The sequence below is a fragment of the Tamandua tetradactyla genome, chromosome 2 (genome assembly GCF_023851605.1).
Source record: "Tamandua tetradactyla isolate mTamTet1 chromosome 2, mTamTet1.pri, whole genome shotgun sequence".
Taxonomy (NCBI): Eukaryota; Metazoa; Chordata; class Mammalia; order Pilosa; family Myrmecophagidae; genus Tamandua; species Tamandua tetradactyla.
The window spans coordinates 116,249,170-116,269,209 of record NC_135328.1 but is presented as its reverse complement, the minus strand read 5'-3'; the positions used below and the strand labels follow the sequence as shown (position 1 = coordinate 116,269,209).

General features: G+C 35.4%; 1 protein-coding gene and 1 pseudogene across 1 annotated transcript in view; both read right to left on the bottom strand.

Moving 5' to 3' along the window:
• Nucleotides 1-16,667, bottom strand: part of KIF27 (kinesin family member 27) — a 220,814-nt gene extending 204,147 nt beyond the window's left edge. The window contains exon 1 of the mRNA XM_077148573.1: nucleotides 16,646-16,667. The gene's annotated coding sequence lies outside the window, so the exon portion shown is untranslated. The remainder of the gene's footprint in view (nucleotides 1-16,645) is intronic.
• LOC143661595 (ELMO domain-containing protein 2 pseudogene) lies at nucleotides 1,586-4,199 on the bottom strand (annotated as a pseudogene).
• Nucleotides 16,668-20,040: the final 3,373 nt, after the last annotated feature.

The window sequence follows — 20,040 nt, the reverse complement described above, 5'->3', positions numbered from 1 at the left end:
TTGTGTGTATAAATGTTTAATCTGTTCAAGATCTCAGTTGTTGAAATTTTAAAATATAAATATTTTCAGCATGAAAATTAAAAGACTAACAGAATTATTTTCCATTTAATAGTTAACCCCTTAATACAATGAACTTTAGTAGTTAATACCTGATCTTTATCAAGATTTTGCTATACATCCTATAATTCTAGTAGATGATAAAGCATGAAAATATTTTTTTTTTAAAAATTAAGATACTCCCAAGGCTGAGAAGTCCACTAAGAAAAAAGAAAAATTTAAATTCCTGTCATACTAGAAATCTAGATCCCACTATTATAATAAAATGAACAAACTTTTAAAAAGAGGTTTATCTTGTTGAGAAAATATTAACACATGCACATTTTTTTAAATTCAACCTAACAATATACAAACACAAATATTCTTACCATATGATCATTCCATTCTTGATATATAATCAGTAACTCACAATATCATCATATAGTTGTATATCCATCATTATGATCATCTCTTAGAACATTTACATCAATTCAGAAAAAGAAAACAGAAAAAATTCATATATACCATACCCCTTACCCCTCCCTTTCACTGATCACTAGCATTTCAATCTACTAAATTTATTTACCATTTGTTCCCCCTATTATTTATTTATTTTTAATCCATATGTTTTATTCATCTGTTATAAGGTAGATAAAAGGAGCATCAGACACAAGGTTTTCACAATCACACAGTCACACTGTGAAAACTGTATCATTATACAATCATCTTCAAGAAACATGGCTACTGGAACACAGCTCTACATTTTCAGGCAGTGCCCTCCAGCCTCTCCATTACACCTTAACTGAAAGGTGATATCTATTTAATGTGTAAGAATAACCTCCAGGATAACCTCTCGACTGTGTTTGGAATCTCTCAGCCATTGACACTTTATTTTGTCTCATTTTGCTCTTCCCCCTTTTGGTCAAGAAGATTTTCTCAATCTCTTGATGCTGTCTCACAGCTCATTCTACGATTTCTGTCCCATGTTGCCAGGAAGGTCCACACCCCTGGGAGTCGTGTCCCACATAGAGAGTGGGAGGGCAGTGAGGTTACCTGTTGTGTTGGCTGAGAGGTTAGAGGCCACATCTGAGCAACAAAAGAGGTTCCCTGGGGGTGACTCTTATGCCTAATTTTAAGTAGGCTTAGCCTATCCTTTGCGGGATTAAATTTCATATGAACAAACTTCCAGATTGAGGGCTCCATCTACTGCTCTGGTTGTCCCCACTGCTTGTGAGAATATGAAGAATTTTCCACTTGGAGAAGTTGAATTTTCCCCCTTTCTTGCCATTCCCCCAATTATCAGGGCATCACTCTGGACCAACCTATAAAATCTCATGCCCTACTCAAGGTTCCATGTACTTATGGTGTTCAATTAAGCTGTCAACATAAGTAATATTAGGAAAATGCATGCACATTTAATGTATGCATTTTATATAATTGCTATATGCTATATTATATAATATATATTATATAAATTATATATAATTTATAAAAATATATATAATTTATAAAAAAAAACATCTGTTATTTTCCAATGAGATATGTCTTACTACTCTTCTCTTTGGCAAGTTGTAAGAGAGGTTTGTCAATAGACATGAATACATACTTTAAGTCTCAGGGCTTGCAATATTATATAAGAGCCAGACCTTAAATGCTTGATATACATGACATGTATATGAATATCAACATGTTTTTGATTAAATCACATCTTTAACAGTTTTGTTTCTATAGGACTTAAGGAGAACTTAGTAATCAGATGAACTTTCCTATCTTTAAATTCTTTTAGTTTTGCTGTGAGTAAAGAACTCCCACCCCATTAGAATCTCGTCCCTATATAATCCTTGATAAACACATGCTGTCCTCTTGAGAATTTAGGAGAATAAAGCTATACAAAATGCATAATCATGATCCTCAGGCTAATTCAGAATCCCACAGACTTAACGAATACCATGTAGTCAGAGAAGAGTTAACAGGAAGTCAAACAAACCAATAACATGTAACTGAGATCTTTAAAAATCTTTAAGTTTCCCTCTTACTAAATTTCAAAGACAGCTTTATTGAAATAGAAACTGTCCTGTGATTATAAGGAAGATATTCTTAGCAAATACATCTCTTTTCATATACATAAACAGAGAAGCCTCATAAAAGGTCCTCACACCAAGCACTAAGGTTCTTTTAAGCAACTGATGAAAGTCAAATACTAAATACGAGAAAATACTTTTACATTTCAAAATAGCACTGATATATTAAAGTGTGGTATTGTAAAAAAAAAAAAAAAACCTCATCAATACTGTCATTCTTTCATTATCTTTTAAGCTCAATAACAAGGAAAAAAGGAAGACATGACTTTTTATCCTCTCTGACATCTATGTTCTTGCTGCTACTAATGAAGTGATGTTCAGATGTGTAATTGACAAAATCACGAAGTACTCTTCCTCTTAAATGACCAAGAAATAAAAAGAAAATAAAGAAAATAAGAATAGCTACTTCCAAACTATTAAAACAAAATATCATAAAAGAGCTTTAAAAGATACCAACTTGATAGCTACAATACAAAAAAATGGATTTTTACACATTTTAATCAACTGATTTAATGCAAACATCTGATTTATACTTTTACAATAAGCAGGTTAAGTCTCAAGTTCCAAACTGTAGTTTACATGACTCTACAGAGGGAATCTTTGGAAGGGTAAAGTTCCTTTGGAGAACAGTGTATAAATAACTGTAAACACATACTGATTGTCTACTAGCTTTCTTAAATAGAATTTCTGAAATATTTTTGTAAGAAATTATATATAAGAAGTGTAATTGATCATATAATCCCTATTACAACATTAAAATTCTATTGTGTGTACAAATATGGTAGAAATAGAAGATACTATATATGGTTTATACTTTTAAAGCAAGTGTCACATTATACTCGAGTAGAAGTCCTTTAATCTTTTCATGAAACTTCTCTCTATACAGATTGAAATATATAATGCTTTCTGGCTTTTCTTCAAACCAAACCTTGTCAAATTTATAGAAAAGATAACAATAAAACTAATGAAAGTGTTCCATTGTTGGTATACCAAGAACAAAGTTGTAGAGATGAAATTTCAAAGCTTTACTCTTCAGCAAACTGTAAGCCATCTCCTAGTTTGGGATGATTTGAACAGAAAAGAAGCTGATGAGCTTCATGAGTATAATTTTCACTAAAATATACAAGATTGATTAATTCAAATAAGCCCATACCTCTGAAATCTATTTTGGGATCATCACCCTGGAAACAAATGTCAGCCCACTGCTTGGAGATTCTAGCCTTCAAGTTGTTCTTGGGCATTAGAAGATTTCAAAGCTTGAGGAGTAGCTTTTCATGTTTCATGTTATCAGAATCATATGGCCTTTTTCCTCACACTTTCTACATCCAAATAGAGCTGTTTATAACCAGATATCTACAGTAAGCATGCCTTCATGCAGATTTGAAAACTCTTTGAAATGCAATTCCTCATTTGGCAAAATGACAGATGATCTCTACAACCTCTTCAGCTCTAATGTTTTATAACTGTATGTGATCTCTACAGCTCATAGGACACAAATGCCTCATTCTTGGAGCATGCCAGGGAATTTTCTATCCTGTGTGTCCTTTGTGCCCCTACATAGGTATCAAAAATTCACTACAATTCACACTTTCCAGTCATCTGTTGTAAGAGCCATTTCATCCAAAATCTAAAAAAGTGTCCAAAGAACTCCCACAAAGAAATAGACATATTTTCCTCACAATAGCAGGAGAATTTAGGATAGCTGGTGCTGCCTCGGTTTCCCAAATTGCAAACCTGGCCCTTACAGCCAGCAATGGAAATGATGCTACACAAAGAGTGCTCCTACAAGTACCATCTGGATTGGTTTTTACAAAGGGGATTTATTAGATTACAAATTTGCAGTTCTAAGGCCACTAAGAAGTCCAAATGAAGGCATCAAAAAGAGGATACCCTAACTCAAGAAACACCGATCATGTCCGGAGCTCCTCTATCACATGAGAAGAAACATGGCATTGTCTACTGTCCCTAGTCCTTGTGGGTCCTTGCTTAGCATCTCCTGGGGCATTTTGTTGGCATCTCCAAGTATCTGTGTTCTCTCCAAAATGTCCCTCTCTCTTTTTTCTTTTAATTTATTTATTAATTTAAAAAATTAACAACCCAAGTAAAACATCAACATATAAAATCAGTAATTAACAATATCATCACTTAGTTGTATAGTCATCATTTCTGAGAACATGTGCATTAATTCAGAAAAAGAAATAAAAAGACAATATAAAAAGAAATAAAATAAAGACAAAAAAGAAAAAAAAAGATTATACCTACCATACCCCTTACCCCTCACTTTCATTGATCACTAGCATTTCAAACTAAATTTATTTTAGCATTTGTTCTCCCCATTATTTATTTTTATTCCATATGTTCTACTCGTTTGTTACAAAATGTCCCTCTCTTAAAGGACTGAAATAAGCAGATTAAGACCAACCTGAAATGGATGAGGTCACATCTCCATGGAAACAACCTAATCAAAACGTCCCACCTAAAACTGGGTGAGTCACATCTCCATGGAAAAAACTAATCAGAGGTCCCACTCACAACAGGTCTGCCCCACAAGATTGGATTAAAAGAACATGGATGGGGGGCCAAGATGGTGGCTTAGCAACGTGCACGTCTTAGTTCGTCCTCCAGAACAACTACTAAATAACCAGAAACAGTACAGAACAGCTCCCGGAGCCACGACAGTGACTGGACACACAGCGTACCCCAGTCTGGACCAGCTGGACCAGCTGTGAGTCTCCAAAACTGTGAGTTCCCCAAGCCGTGGCGGTCGGTGCCCAGCGCCCCTCCCCCATAGGCGGCTTCCTGGAGGGAAAGGAAAGAGACTCTAACAGTAGCAGGGATTGAGTCCAACCAAATACCAATTGTGGCATTAATAAACAAATTCTGACTACTAAAAATAGGCTCCTAGCTCAGGCGAAACTGGTCAAGGCGGAAGTCGCTTATTGGGCTAACCGAAAAAGAGGAAAGGGGACAAAACAGGTTTTTGTGGCTGTTTCTACGGAGGCTTGGCTGCCTCTGGATTCAGCAGTGGGACTACTCGGGCTGCAACTGCCGCAGGAATAGGCAGAAACAGACTGCTTTCAGGGCTATCTCCCACGTGTGCCTTCCCCAGGGGAGGGGTGAAGCCCAACTTAGGTGGAATCCCTCTCTCAAGGAATTCAGAACCCAGGTCCAGGCAATTTGAAGCCATTAAAACCAGCCTACAACCTCTCCTCTGTCTCCACCACACCCCCAGCAGGGAGAGCCTTCCAAAGTTAAAGGAGCCACAACATCTTTTGCTGGTGGGACCCCAGACAGACAAGCACCACATACCGGGCAGGATAAGAAAAACAGAGCCCACAGACTTCACAGGAAAGTCTTTCAACCTGCTGGGACTCACCCTCAGGGAAAACTGACGCAGGTGACTCCTTCCCCCTAATAGGAGGTCAGTTTAGTCCGGGAAAACCCGGCTGCAGTCTGTAATACCTATGTAGACCCTCCTAAGGGTGGGGAGGGAAAAGGCACCATACAAGCAGGGAAAGAAACAAGAAAACAAGAACTGAAAAATTATCCTCTGTTAAACAAAACTTAAGCTGGAGGCTCAGAAAAAGCTGAACTGATGTCAAAAAACAGATCGACAACAAACTCATCTAGTAAGAAAACCCTAGGTAAGATAAATGAAAGCAATCTCCAGAATAAACTAATTAAGGTAATTAAATGTCTAGACACCAGCAAAAAATAACAAATCACACCAGGAAAATTGAAGATATGGCCCAGTCAAAGAAACAAACCAATAGTTCAAATGAGATAGAGGAGCTGAAACAACTAATTCAGAATATATGAACAGACATGGAAAACCTCATCAAAAACCAAATCACTGAATTGAGGGAGGACATGAAGAAGGCAAGGAATGAACAAAAAGAAGAAATGGAAAGTCTGAAAAAACAAATCACAGAACTTATGGGGATGAAAGATACAGTAGAAGAGATGAAAAAAAACAATGGAAACCTACAATGGTAGATTTCAAGAGACAGAGGTTAAGATTAGTGAACTGGAGGACGGAACATCTGAAATGCAACAAGATACAGAATGGAAAAATATGAGCAGGGACTCAGGGAACTGAATGATAATATGAAGCGCACAAATATACATGTTGTGGGTGTCCCGGAAGGAGAAGAGAAGGGAAAAGGAGGAGAAAAACTAATGGAAGAAATTATCACTGAAAATTTCCCAACTCTTATGAAAGACCTAAGATTACAGATCCAAGAAGTGCAGCGTACCCCAAAGAGAATAGATCCAAATAGACGTTCTGAAGACACTTACTAGTCAGAATGTCAGAGGTCAAAGAGAAAGAGAGGATCTTGAAAGCAGCAAGAGAAAAGCAATCCATCATATACAAGGGAAACCCAATAAGACTATGTGTAGATTTCTCAGCAGAAACCATGGAGGCGAGAAGACAGTGGGATGATATATTTAAATTACTAAAAGAGAAAAACTACCAACCAAGAATTCTATACCCAGCAAAATTGTCCTTCAAAAATGAGGGAGAAATTAAAACATTTTCAGACAAAAAATCACTGAGAGAATTTGTGACCAAGAGATGAGCTCTACAAGAAATACTAAAGGGAGCACTAGAGACAGATACGAAAAGACAGAAGAGAGAGGTGTGGAGAAGAGTGTAGAAAGAAGGAAAATTAGATATGACATATAAAATACAAAAGGTAAAATGGGAGAGAAAAGTACTACCCAAACAGTAATAACACTAAATGTTAATGGACTGAACTCCCCAATCAAAAGACATAGCCTGGCAGAATGGATGAGAAAACAGGATCCTTCTATATGCTGTCTACAGGAAACACATCTTAGACCCAAAGATAAACATAGGCTGAAAATGAAAAGTTGGGAAAATATTTCATGCAAATAACAACCAGAAAAGAGCAGGAGTAGCTATACTAATATCCAACAAATTAGACTTCAAATGTAAAACAGTTAAAAGAGACAAAGAAGGATACTATCTACTAATAAAAGGAACAATTCAACAAGAAGACATAACAATCATAAATATTTATGCACTGAACCAGAATGCCCCAAAATACCTGAGGCAAACACTGCAAATACTGAAAAGGGAAATAGACACATCTACCAAAATAGTTGGAGACTTCAATTCCCCACTCTCAACAATGGACAGAACATCTAGACAGAGGATCAATAAAGAAACAGAGAATTTGTATGTTACAATAAATAAGCTAGACTTAACAGACATTTATAGGACATTACACCCCACAACACCAGGATACACTTTTTTCTCAAGTGCTCAAGGATCATTCTCAAAGATAGACCATATGCTGCATCACAAAGCAAGTCTCAACAAATTTTAAAAGATTGAAATCATACAAAACACTTTCTCATATCATAAAGGAATGAAGTTGGAAATCAATAATAGGCAGAGTGCCAGAAAATTCACAAATACGTGGAGGCTCAGCAACACACTCTTTAAACAACCAGTGGGTCAAGGAAGAAATTATAAGAGAAATCAGTAAATACCTCGAGGCGAATGAAAATGAAAACACAACATATCAAAACTTATGGGATGCAGCAAAGGCAGTGCTAAGAGGGAAATTTATTGCCCTAAATGCCTATATCAAAAAAGAAGAAAGGGCAAAAATTCGGGAATTAACTGTCCACTTGGAAGAACTGGAGAAAGAACAGCAAACTAACCCCAAAGCAAGCAAAAGGAAAGAAATAACAAAGATTAGAGCAGAAATAAATGAAATTGAGAACATGAAAACAATAGCAAAAATCAATAAGACGAGAAGTTGGTTCTATGAGAAAATCAATAAGATTGATGGGCCCTTAGCAAGATTGACAAAAAGAAGAAGAGAGAGGACACAAATAAATAAGATCAGAAATGGAAGAGGATACATAACCACTGACCTCACAGAAATAAAGGAGATAATAACAGGATACTATGAACAACTTTATGCTAATGAATACAACAATATATATGAAATGGACAACTTCCTAGAAAAGCATGAACAACCAATTTTGACTCAAGAAGAAATAGATGACCTCAACAAACCAATCACAAGTAAAGAGATTGAATCAGTCATTAAAAAGCTTCCCAAAAAGAAATGTCCAGGATCAGACGGCTTCACATGTGAATTCTACCAAACATTCCAAAAAGAATTAGTACCAACCCTCCTCAAACTCTTCAAAAAAATTGAAGGAGGGGAAACTACCTGATTCATTCTATGAAGCCAACATCACCCTCATACCAAAACCAGGCAAAGATATTACAAAAAAAGAAAACTACAGACCAATCTCTCTAATGAATATAGATGCAAAAATCATCAATAAAATTCTAGCAAATCGTATCCAACAACACATTAAAAGAATTATACATCATGACCAAGTAGGATTCATCCCAGGTACGCAAGGATGGTTCAACATAAGAAAATCAATTAATGTAATACACCATATCCACAAATTAATACAGAAAAATCACATGATCATCTCAATTGATGCAGAGAAGGCATTTGACAAGATTTAACATCCTTTCCTGTTGAAAATATTTCAAAGGATAGGAATACAAGGGAACTACCTTAAAATGATAAAGGGAATATATGAAAAACCCACAGCTAATATCATCCTCAATGGGGAAAAATTGAAAACTTTCCCCCTAAGATCAGAACAAGACAAGGATGTCCACTACCACCACTGTTATTCAACATTGTGTTGGAAGTTCTAGCCAGAGTAATTAGACAAGAAAAAGAAATACAAGGCATCAAAATTGGAAAGGAAGAAGTAAAACTATCACTGTTTGCAGATCATATGATACTATACATCGAAAACCCTGAAAAATCCACAGCAAAACTACTAGAGCTAATAAATGAGTACAGCAAAGTGGCAGGTTATAAGACCAACATTCAAAAATCTGTACTGTTTCTACACACTACTAATGAACAAGCTGAGGGGGAAATCAAGAAACGAATTCCATTTACAATTGCAACTAAAAGAATAAAATACTTAGGAATAAATTTAACTAAAGAGACAAAAGACCTATACAAAGAAAACTACAAAAAACTGTTAAAAGAAATCACAGAAGACCTAAATAGATGGAAGGGCATACGATGTTCATGGACTGGAAGACTAAATATAGTTAAGATGTCAATTCTACCTAAGTTCATTTACAGATTCAATGCAATACCAATCAAAATCCCAACAACTTATTTTTCAGAAATAGAAAAGCCAATAAGCAAATTTATCTGGAAGGGCAGGGTGCCCCGAATTGCTAAAAGTATCTTGAGGAACAAAAACGAAGCTGGAGGTCTCACGCTGCCTGACTTTAAGGCATGTTATGAAGCCACAGTGGTCAAAACAGCATGGTACTGGCATAAAGATAGATATATCGACCAATGGAATCGAACAGAGTGCTCAGATATAGACCCTCTCATCTATGGACATTTGATCTTTGATAAGGCAGTCAAGCCAACTCATTTGGGACAGAACAGTCTCTTCAATAAATGGTGCCTAGAAAACTGGATATACATATGCAAAAGAATGAAAGAGGACCCGCATCTCACACCTTATACAAAAGTTAACTCAAAATGGATCAAAGATCTAATATTAGGTCTAAGACCATAAAACAGTTAGAGGAAAACATAGGGAGATATCTTATGAATCTTATAATTGGAGGTGGTTTTATGGACCTTTTACCTAAAGCAAGAGCACTGAAGAAAGAAAGAAATAAATGGGAGCTCCTCAAAATTAAACACTTTTGTGCATCAAAGAACTTCATCAAGAAAGTAAAAAGACAGCCTACACAATGGGAGACAATATTTGGAAATGATATATCAGATAAAGGTCTAGTATCCAGAATTTATAAATAGATTGTTCATCTCAACAACAAAAAGACAGCCAACCCAATTACAAAATGGGAAAAAGACTTGAACAGACACCTATCAGAAGAGGAAATACAAATGGCCAAAAGGCACATGAAGAGATGCTCAATGTCTCTAATGGCCATTAGAGAAATGCAAATCAAAACCACAATGAGATATCATCTCACACCCACCAGAATGGCCATTATCAACAAAACAGAAAATGACAAGTGCTGGAGAGGATGCGGAGAAAGAGCCACACTTATCCACTGTTGGTGGGAATGTCAAATGGTGCAGCCACTGTGGAAGGCAGTTTGGCGTTTCCTCAAAAAGCTGAATATAGAATTGCCATACGACCCAGCAATACCATTACTGGGAATCTACTCAAAGGACTTAAGGGCAAAGACACAAACGGACATTTGCACACCAATGTTTATAGCAGCGTTATTTACAATTGCAAAGAGATGGAAACAGCCGAAGTCTCCATCAACAGAAGAGTGGCTAAGCAAACTGTGGTATATACATACGATGGAATACTATGCAGCTTTAAGACAGGATAAACTTATGAAGCATGTAATAACATGGATGGACCTAGAGAACATTATGCTGAGTGAGTCTAGCCAAAAACTAAAGGACAAATACTGTATGGTCCCACTGATGTGAACAGACATTCGAGAATAAATTTGGAATATGTCATTGGTAACAGAGTCCAGCAGGAGGTAGAAACAGGGTAAGATAATGGGCAATTGGAGTTGAAGGGATACAGACTGTGCAACAGGACTAGATACAAAAACTCAAAAATGGACAGCAAAATAATGCCTAATTGTAAAGTAATCTTGTTAAAACACTGAATGAAGCTGCATCTGAGCTATTGGTTTTTGTTTTGTTTTGTTTTGACTTTACTATTATTACTTTTATTTTTTTCTTTATATTAACATTCTATATCTTTTTCGGTTATGTTGCTAGTTCTTCTAAACCGATGCAAATGTACTAAGAATTGATGATCATGCATCTATGTGATGATGTTAAGAATTACTGATTGCATATGTAGAATGGTATGATTTCTAAATGTTGGGTTAATTTCTTTTTTTCCGTTAATTAAAAAAAAAAAAAAAAGAGAAGGGGTAATTGGAGCTGAAGGGATACAGACTGTACAACAGGACTGGGTATAAAAACTCAGAAATGGACAGCACAATACTACCCAATTGTAATGCAATTATGTTAAAACACTGAATGAAGCTGCATGTGAGGTATAGGGGTTTTTTTTTTTGGTTTTTTTTTTTCTTTCTATTAATGTTTTAATTCTTATTCTGTTGTCTTTTTATTTCTTTTTCTAAATCGATGCAAATGTACTAAGAAACGATGAATATGCAACGATGTGATGTTATTAAGAATTACTGATTGTACATGTAGAATGGAATGATTTCTAATTGTTTTGTTAATTCTTTTTTTAATTAATAAAAAAAACTATAAAAAAATGGATCAAAGATCTAATATTAGGTCTAAGACCATAAAACAGTTAGAGGAAAACATAGGGAGATATCTTATGAATCTTATAATTGGAGGTGGTTTTATGGACCTTATACCTAAAGCAAGAGCACTGAAGAAAGAAAGAAATAAATGGGAGCTCCTCAAAATTAAACACTTTTGTGCATCAAAGAACTTCATCAAGAAAGTAAAAAGACAGCCTACACAATAGGAGACAATATTTGGAAACGACATATCAGATAAAGGTCCAGTATCCAGAATTTATAAAGAGATTGTTCAACTGAACAACAAAAAGACAGCCAATCCAATTACAAAATGGGAAAAAGACTTGAATGGACACTTCTCAGAAGAGGAAATACAAATTGCCAAAAGGCACATGAAGAGATGCTCAACGTCCCTGGCCATTAGAGAAATGCAAATCAAAACCACAATGAGATATCATCTCACACCATCTGGAATGGCCATTATCAACAAAACAGAAAATGACAAGTGCTGGAGAGGATGCGGAGAAAGAGGCACACTTATTCACTTTTGGTGGGAATGTCAAATGGTGCAACCACTGTGGAAGGCAGTTTGGCGGTTCCTCAAAAAGCTGAATATAGAATTGCCATATGACCCAGCAATACCATTGCTAGGTATCTACTCAGAGGACTTAAGGGCAAAGATAGAAACGGACATTTGCACACCAATGTTTATAGCAGCATTATTTACAATTGCCAAGGAGATGGGAACAGCCAAAATGTCCATCAACAGAAGAGTGGCTAAACAAACTGTGGTATATACATACAATGGAATATTATGTAGCTCTAAGATGGAATAAACTTATGAAGTATGTAACAACATGGATGAACTTTGAGAACATTATACCGAGTGAGACTAGCCAAAAACTAAAGGACAAATACTGTATGGTCTTATTGATATGAACTGTCATTAGTGAATAAACTTGGAATATGTCGTTGGTAACAGAGACCATCAGGAGATAGAAATAGGGTAAGATAGTGGGTAATTGGAGCTGAAGGGATACAGACTGTGCAACAGGACTGGATACAAAAACTCAGAAATGGACAGCACAATACTACCTAACTGTAATGTAATTATGTTAAAACATTGAATGAAGCTGCATGTGAGAATGATAGAGGGAGGAGGGCTGGGGACATAAATGAAATCAGAAAGAAAGATAGATGTTAAAGATTGAGATGGTATAATCTAGGAATGCCTAGAGTGTATAATAATAGTGAAATGTACAATGTACAAATTTTAAAAATGTTTTGGCATGAGGAAGAACAAAGGGAACGCCATTATTGCAGGGTGCTGAAAATAGATGATAATTAATACTTTAAAATGCCACCTTATGTGTGAGACTAAAGCAAAAAATGTTTGTTACCAAATTTATATTTTGACTAGAGCATTTCCTAATATAACTCATGTAGATAGTTTGATTGAATGTCATAAGTACTTGGAATCTCAGGTAGCACATGAGATTTTGTTGGTTTGTCCAGAGTGATGCCCCAATGAACCCCAGAATGATTTGATCAGTGACTGGAAAAGTATTTGCAAGCCCCCTTCAGGAAATGGTGAGTGTGGGGAGAAATTCAACCTCCTCAAGTTGAATTCTTGATATTCTCACAAGCAGTGTGGACAACCAAAGCTATAGGCTGAGCCCCCAGTCTTGGGGTTTGTTCACATGAAACTTAACCCCACAAAGGATACGTCAAGTCTACTTAAAATTTAGGCCTAAGAGTCACCCCAAGAGAGCCTCTTTTGTTGCTCAGATGCGGCCCCTCTCTCCAGTCAACACGACGAGAAGTCTCACCACCCTCCCCCTCTCTGCGTAGGACATGACTCCCAGGGGTGTGGACCTTCCTGGCAACGTGGGACAAAGATCCTGGAATGAGCTGAGACTCAACATCAAAGGACAGAAAAACCTTAGAATAAGCTGAGAATTAACATCAAGGGATTGAGAGAACCTTCTCAACCAAAAGGGGGAAGAGTAAAATGAGACAAAGTGTCAATGGCTGAGAGATTCCAAACAGAGTTGAGAGGTTATCCTGGAGGTTATTCTTACGCATTAAGTAGATATCACTTTGTTATTCAAGATGTAGTGGAGAGGCTGGAGGGAATTGCCTGAAAATGTAGTGCTGTGTTCTAGTAGCCATATTTCTTGATGATGATTGAACAATGATATAGCTTTCACAATGAGACTCTGTGAATGTGAAAACCTTATGTGTGATGCTCCTTTTAGCAACTATATCAACAGAAGAGTAGAATATATGGAATAAAAATAAATAATAGGGGGAACAAATGTTAAAATAAATTCAGTTTGAAATGCTATTGGTAAATGAAAGCGAGGGCTAAGGGGCATGGTATGTATAGTCTTTTTTTTCTCTATTATCATTTTATTTCTTTTTCTTTGTCTTTTCATTTCTTTTTCTAAATCGATGCAAATGTTCTAAGAAATTATGAATATGCAACTATGTGATGATATTAAGAATTACTGATTGTATATGTAGAAAGGAATGATATCTTAATGTTTTGTTTGTTAATTTTTTTTATTAATAAAAAAAAAGTTTAAAAAAAAAAAGAACATGGATGGCATTTCTGGGGTACATAACAGCTTCAAACCAACACAGCATCTAAAGGAATAAGATGTCTAGAAAACATTTAAGAATACAAAATATTTGCGTATTGAAAATTAAAAAACACTGCTGATCAGGGATATAGAAAATTTTCTTGACCAAAAGGGGGAAGAGCAAAATGAGACAAAATAAAGTGTCAATGGCTGAGAGATTCCAAACAGAGTCGAGAGGTTATCCTGGAGGTTATTTGTATGCATTATATAAATATCACCTTTTTAGTTAAGGTGTAATGGAGAGGCTGGAGGGAACTGCCTGAAAATGTAGAGCTGTGTTCCAGTAGCCATGTTTCTTGAAGATGGTTGTATAATGATAAAGCTTTCACAATGTGACTGTGTGACTGTGAAAACCTTGTGTCTGATGCTGCTTTTATCTACCTTATCAACAGATGAGTAAAACTTGTGGCTTGAAAATAAATAAATAATAGGGGGAACAAATGGTAAAATAAATTTAGTAGATTAAAATGCTGGTGAGCAATGAAAGGGAGGGGGTAAGGGGTATGGTATGATGAATTTTTTTCTGTTTTCTCATTATTTTTTTTTCTGAATTGATGCAAATGTTCTAATAAATGACCATGATAATGAATATACAACTATGTGATGATATTGTGAGTTACTGAATATGTAACAAGAACTGAATGATCATATGGTAAAAATGTTTGTGTTTGTATGTAGTTATGTATCATAAATAAAAAAAATTTTAAAAAAACACTGCTGAAAGAAATTAAAGAAGACTTAAATGAATGGCAAGACTGCCTATGTTCATGGATTATAAGAGTTAATATTGTTAAATGTTACTATTACATAAAGCAACACACAAATTCAATGCAATTCCTATTAAAATTCTTTTTTTTTTTTTGCAGAAATGGAAAAGCTGATCCTCAAGTTTATACATAACTGCCAGGAGCCCCCAATAGCTAAAACAATCTTGAAAAAGAAGAACTGGATTGAAGGTTTCACATTTCCCAATTTCAAACTATATCACGAAGAAACTGTAATCAAAGCAATGTGGTAATAGTGCAAAGACAGACAAATATATCAGTGGAACAGAACTGAAAGTCCAGAAATAAACCCACACATCTATGGCTAATTGATTTTTGACAAAGATGCTAAGTACATGCAGTGAGGGAAAAATAGTCTCTTCAACAAAAAGTGGAAAATTTTATATCCACATACAGAAGGAAGCTGGTCCCCTACCTCACACCATACACAAAAATCAACTCAAAATGAATTAAGGACATAAATACAAGAGGTAAAACTATAAAACCCTTAGAAGATAATATCAGGGCAAATCTTCATGAACTGGAATTCACCATTGGGTTCTTAGATATGACACCAAAAGATGAGCAACAATAAAAACAATAGATAAATCTGATTTCATCAAAATTAAAAAATGTTGTAATATAGAAGGAAACTATTAAGAAAATGGAATGATAACCTCCATAATAGGAGAAAATAGTTTCAAATCCATATGTTGAGTAAGAGTTTAATATCAGAATATATAAAGAACTCATATCTCAAGAACAAAAAGATAAACAACGCAATAAAAAATGGGCAAATTACTTAATAGACATTTCTCTAAGAAAGACAAATAAATGGCAAAAAAAAAAAAAAAACACATGAAAACTCAACATCATTAGCCACGAGGGAAATGCAAATTAAAACCACAACTAGATGGCACTTCATACCCACAAGAATGGATACTATTGTTTTAAAAAAATAAATGAATAAATAACAAATGTGGAGAGGGTGTGGAGAAATTGAATCTCCAGTGGACTGTTGGTGGGAACATAAAACCATACAGCTACTATAGAAAGCAACAGGGTAGTTCTTCAAGAAAGTTGAATACAGAATTACCATGACTTGGCAATCTCACTTCTAGGTACATACCCAAAGAGAGTGAAAACAAGGAAGCAAACAGAAACTTGTACACCAATGTTTATAATAGCATTATACACAACAGCCAAAAGTTGGAAACAACCCGAATTGTTCATCAACGAATAAATGGATAAACAAAATGTGGTACATATACACAATGGAATATTATTTGGTCATAAGAAAAAATAAAATTACGAGACATGCTGCAACATGGAAGAATCCTGAAAATATTATGCTCAGTGAAATAAGCAAGACACATAAGAACAAAAATTGTCTGATATTATTTATAAGAGATAACTAGAAATAGCAAATTCACAGAGCTAGAAATATTAGAGGTTATTGGGGAACGGGGAATAAGGGTAGGGGGAAGAGGGGAGGGTAAAAAGGTAAATTAAAAAGAAAAGAGGGTGGTACTCCCTCCCCCTCTCTACGTGGGACATGACTCCCAGGGGTGTGGACCTTCCTGGCAACGTGGGATAGAAATCCTAGAATGAGCTGAGACTCAGCATCAAGGGATTGAGAAAAACCCTAGAATGAGCTGAGGTTTAGCATTAAGGGATTAAGAAAACCTTCTCGACCCAAAAGGGGAAGAGTGAAATGAGACAAAGTGTCAATGGCTGAGAGATTCCAAACAGAGTCAAGAGGTGAGAGGTTATCCTGCAGGTTATTCTTACACATTAAGTAGATATCTTGTTATTCAAGATGTAATGGAGAGGCTGGAGGTAACTGCCTGAAAATGTAGAGCTGTGTTCCAGTAGCCATGTTTCTTGAGGATGACTGAATAATGATACAGCTGTCACAATGTGACTGTGTGATTGTGAAAACCTTGTGTCTGATGCTCCTTTTATCTACCTTGTCAACAAAGGAGTAGAACATCTGGAATAAAAATAAATAATAGGGGGAACAAATGCTAAAATAAATTTAGTTTGAAATGCTAGTGATCAATGAAAGTGAGGGGTAAGGGGTATGGTAGGTATAATCTTTTTTTTTTCTTTCCTGTGTTCATTTTCTTTCTTTTTCTATTGTCTTTTTATTTCTTTTTCTGAATTAACGCAAATGTTCTAAGAAATGATGAATATGCAACTAGTGATGATAATGTGAATTAGTGATTATGTATGTTGTTTTATTGCTTATTTTTTAATTAATAAATAAATTTTTAAAAGAATGTAATGGAGAGGCTGGAGGGAACTACCTGAAAATGTAGAGCTGTGTCCCAGTAGCCATGCTTACTGAAGATGATTGTATAATGATATAGCTTTCACAGTGTGACTGTGTGATTGTGAAAATCTTGTGTCTGATGCTCCTTTTATCTACCTTGTTAACAGATGAGCAAAACATATGAAATAAAAATGAATAATGGGGGAACAAATGTTAAAATAAATTTAGATTGAAATGCTAGTGATCAATGAAAGGGAGGGGTAAGGGGTATGGTATATATGAATTTTTTCCTGTTGTCTTTTTATTTCTTTTCCGAATTGATGCAAATGCTCTAAGAAATGAGCATGATGATGAATATGCAACTACGTGATATTGTGAATTACTGATTATATATGTAGAACGGAATGATCATATGTTAAGAATGTGTTTCTTTTTTGTCATATTTTAAAAAATTAATTTATGCTAAAATAAATTTAGTTTAAATGCTAGTGATCAATGACAGCGAGGGGTAAGGGGTATGGTATGGATAACTTTTTTTCTCTGTTATCATTTTCTTTCTTTTTCTGTTATCTTTTTATTTCTTTTTCTAAATCGATGCAAATGTTCTAAGAAATGATGAATATGCAACTAAGTGATGATATTGTGAATTACTGATTATGTATGTTGTTTTGTTTCTTTATTTTTTAATTAATAAATAAATTAATTTTAAAAATAAAAAAGACAATGAAGCAGCTCCTTCAAAATACACTGAGAAAAGTATTTCTAGCTAGAATTTTATACCCAGCAAACTATCAATAACGTGTGAGGTTAAAGACATTTTCAGAGATGCAAGGTTTCAAAGGGTCCATCCCATAGATCCATCCTTAGGAAGCTACTAGAAGACTAAATCCAAAAAGAGGAACCGAAGCAATCCACCAAAAAGAAGAGAAGTGAGGGGAAGGCTCATGATGGGGATGGAGGGAGATGGAGGGATGCAGGCTCTCTGGGTGGGAACCAAGAGCAACCCATCCTTATTCTCTGGGAAGGATGCCACCAGAACCAAAATGGACCCAATAGAATACCAGTGGTATTCTGTTCATCAGTACGGGCATAAATTAGGAGAAATACGTAGAAAACCAAGCAAATGAAAAAGTGGAGTAAATACTGAGCTCCAATTAAAATATATATATATATATGTAAGACAGGAAATATAATCATGGGACACTAGGTAATTCAGCTGTTCACAATACTTACAGTCATAATGATATAAACATTGAATAGTAATTTATCCAGAAAGTGTCACATGACTATTCTAAGAGGGTGAGGGGAAGGAAGTGTTTATGTGTGTTTAAGCCACCTAGACCCTTATCTTTCATCTAGGAAGTATAGATAGATAACTCCTAAAACAGAAAAACCATGATATAGAAGAATTTGTGATTTTTTTTTTAACAAATATATGGATGAGATAACATAACATCTAAAAGAGTTGAAAGTGGGTGCCTCTTGGGATTGGGACTTGGTGGGGAGAAGAGCGAGGCAAGGGACTGCTTTTTATAAGCCTTATGGTACTATTTGACTTTTTTTCATTTTTTATTGAGGCATAAGTGATATACAGTAACTGCATCTATTTAAAGCATACAATAAGTTTTGTTATATGTGTAAACCACAATCAAGATAACAAACAGCCATCATCCCCAAAGGTTTCCTTGTGTCCCTTTGTTACCCCTCTGTGCTGATTTGGAAGGATTTATGTACTCCAGAAAAGCCATGTTTTAATCGTGATCAATCTTGTAGGAGCAACGGTCTCTTCTAATCCTTATTCAGTACTACAGGTTGGAAATTTGATTAGGTCATCTCCATGGAGATGTGACTCAATCAATTGTGGGTATTAAATTTGATTAGATGGAGACATGTGCCCACCCATTCTATGTGGGTCTTGATTTGTTTACTGGAATCCTATAAAAGAGGAGACATTTTAGAGAGAGTGCCTTTTGAGAATGAGGAGAGAGCCACAGAACCACTACAGTATGATGAGAGAACCACAGAGTCCACGTCTTTGGAGACGAAGAAGAAAAACACTGCCAGGGAGCTTCATGAGGCAAGAGGCCTGGAGAGGAAGCTAGTAGATGTTGCCCTGTTCACCATGTGCCTTTCCAGTGGACAGAGAAACCATGAACTTCATCAGCCTTGTTAAACCAAGGTATCTTTACCTAGATGCCTTAATTTGGACATTTTTATAGACTTGCTTTAACTGGGACATTGTCTCAGCCTTAGAACTATAAACTAGCAACTTATTAAATTCCCCTTTTTAAAAAGCAAAAAAAAAAAAAAAAAAAGATGTAATGGAGAGGCTGGAGGGAACTGCCTGAAAATGTAGAGCTGTGTTCCAGGAGCCATGTTTCTTGAGGATGACTGAATAATGATACAGCTGTCACAATGTGACTGTGATTGTGAAAACCTTGTGTCTGATGCTCCTTTTATCTACCTTGTCAACAAAGGAGTAGAACATCTGGAATAAAAATAAATAATAGGGGGAACAAATGCTAAAATAAATTTAGTTTGAAATGCTAGTGATCAATGAAAGCGAGGGGTAAGGGGTATGGTAGGTATAATTTTTTTTTTCTTTCCTGTGTTCGTTTTCTTTCTTTTTCTATTGTCTTTTTGTTTCTTTTTCTAAATTAATGCAAATGTTCTAAGAAATGATGAATATGCAATTAAGTGATGATATTGTGAATTATTGATTATATATGTTGATGTTTTATTTGGTTTCTTAATTTTTTAAATAATAAATAAATTTTAAAAAAAAAGAGGGTGGTGCTATGGTGGCTCAGTGGCAGAATTCTCGCCTACCATGCTGGAGACGGGTTCAATTCCCAGAGTCTGACCATGTTAAAAAAAAATTTTTTTTTCATTAAAAAGAAAGAAATTAATT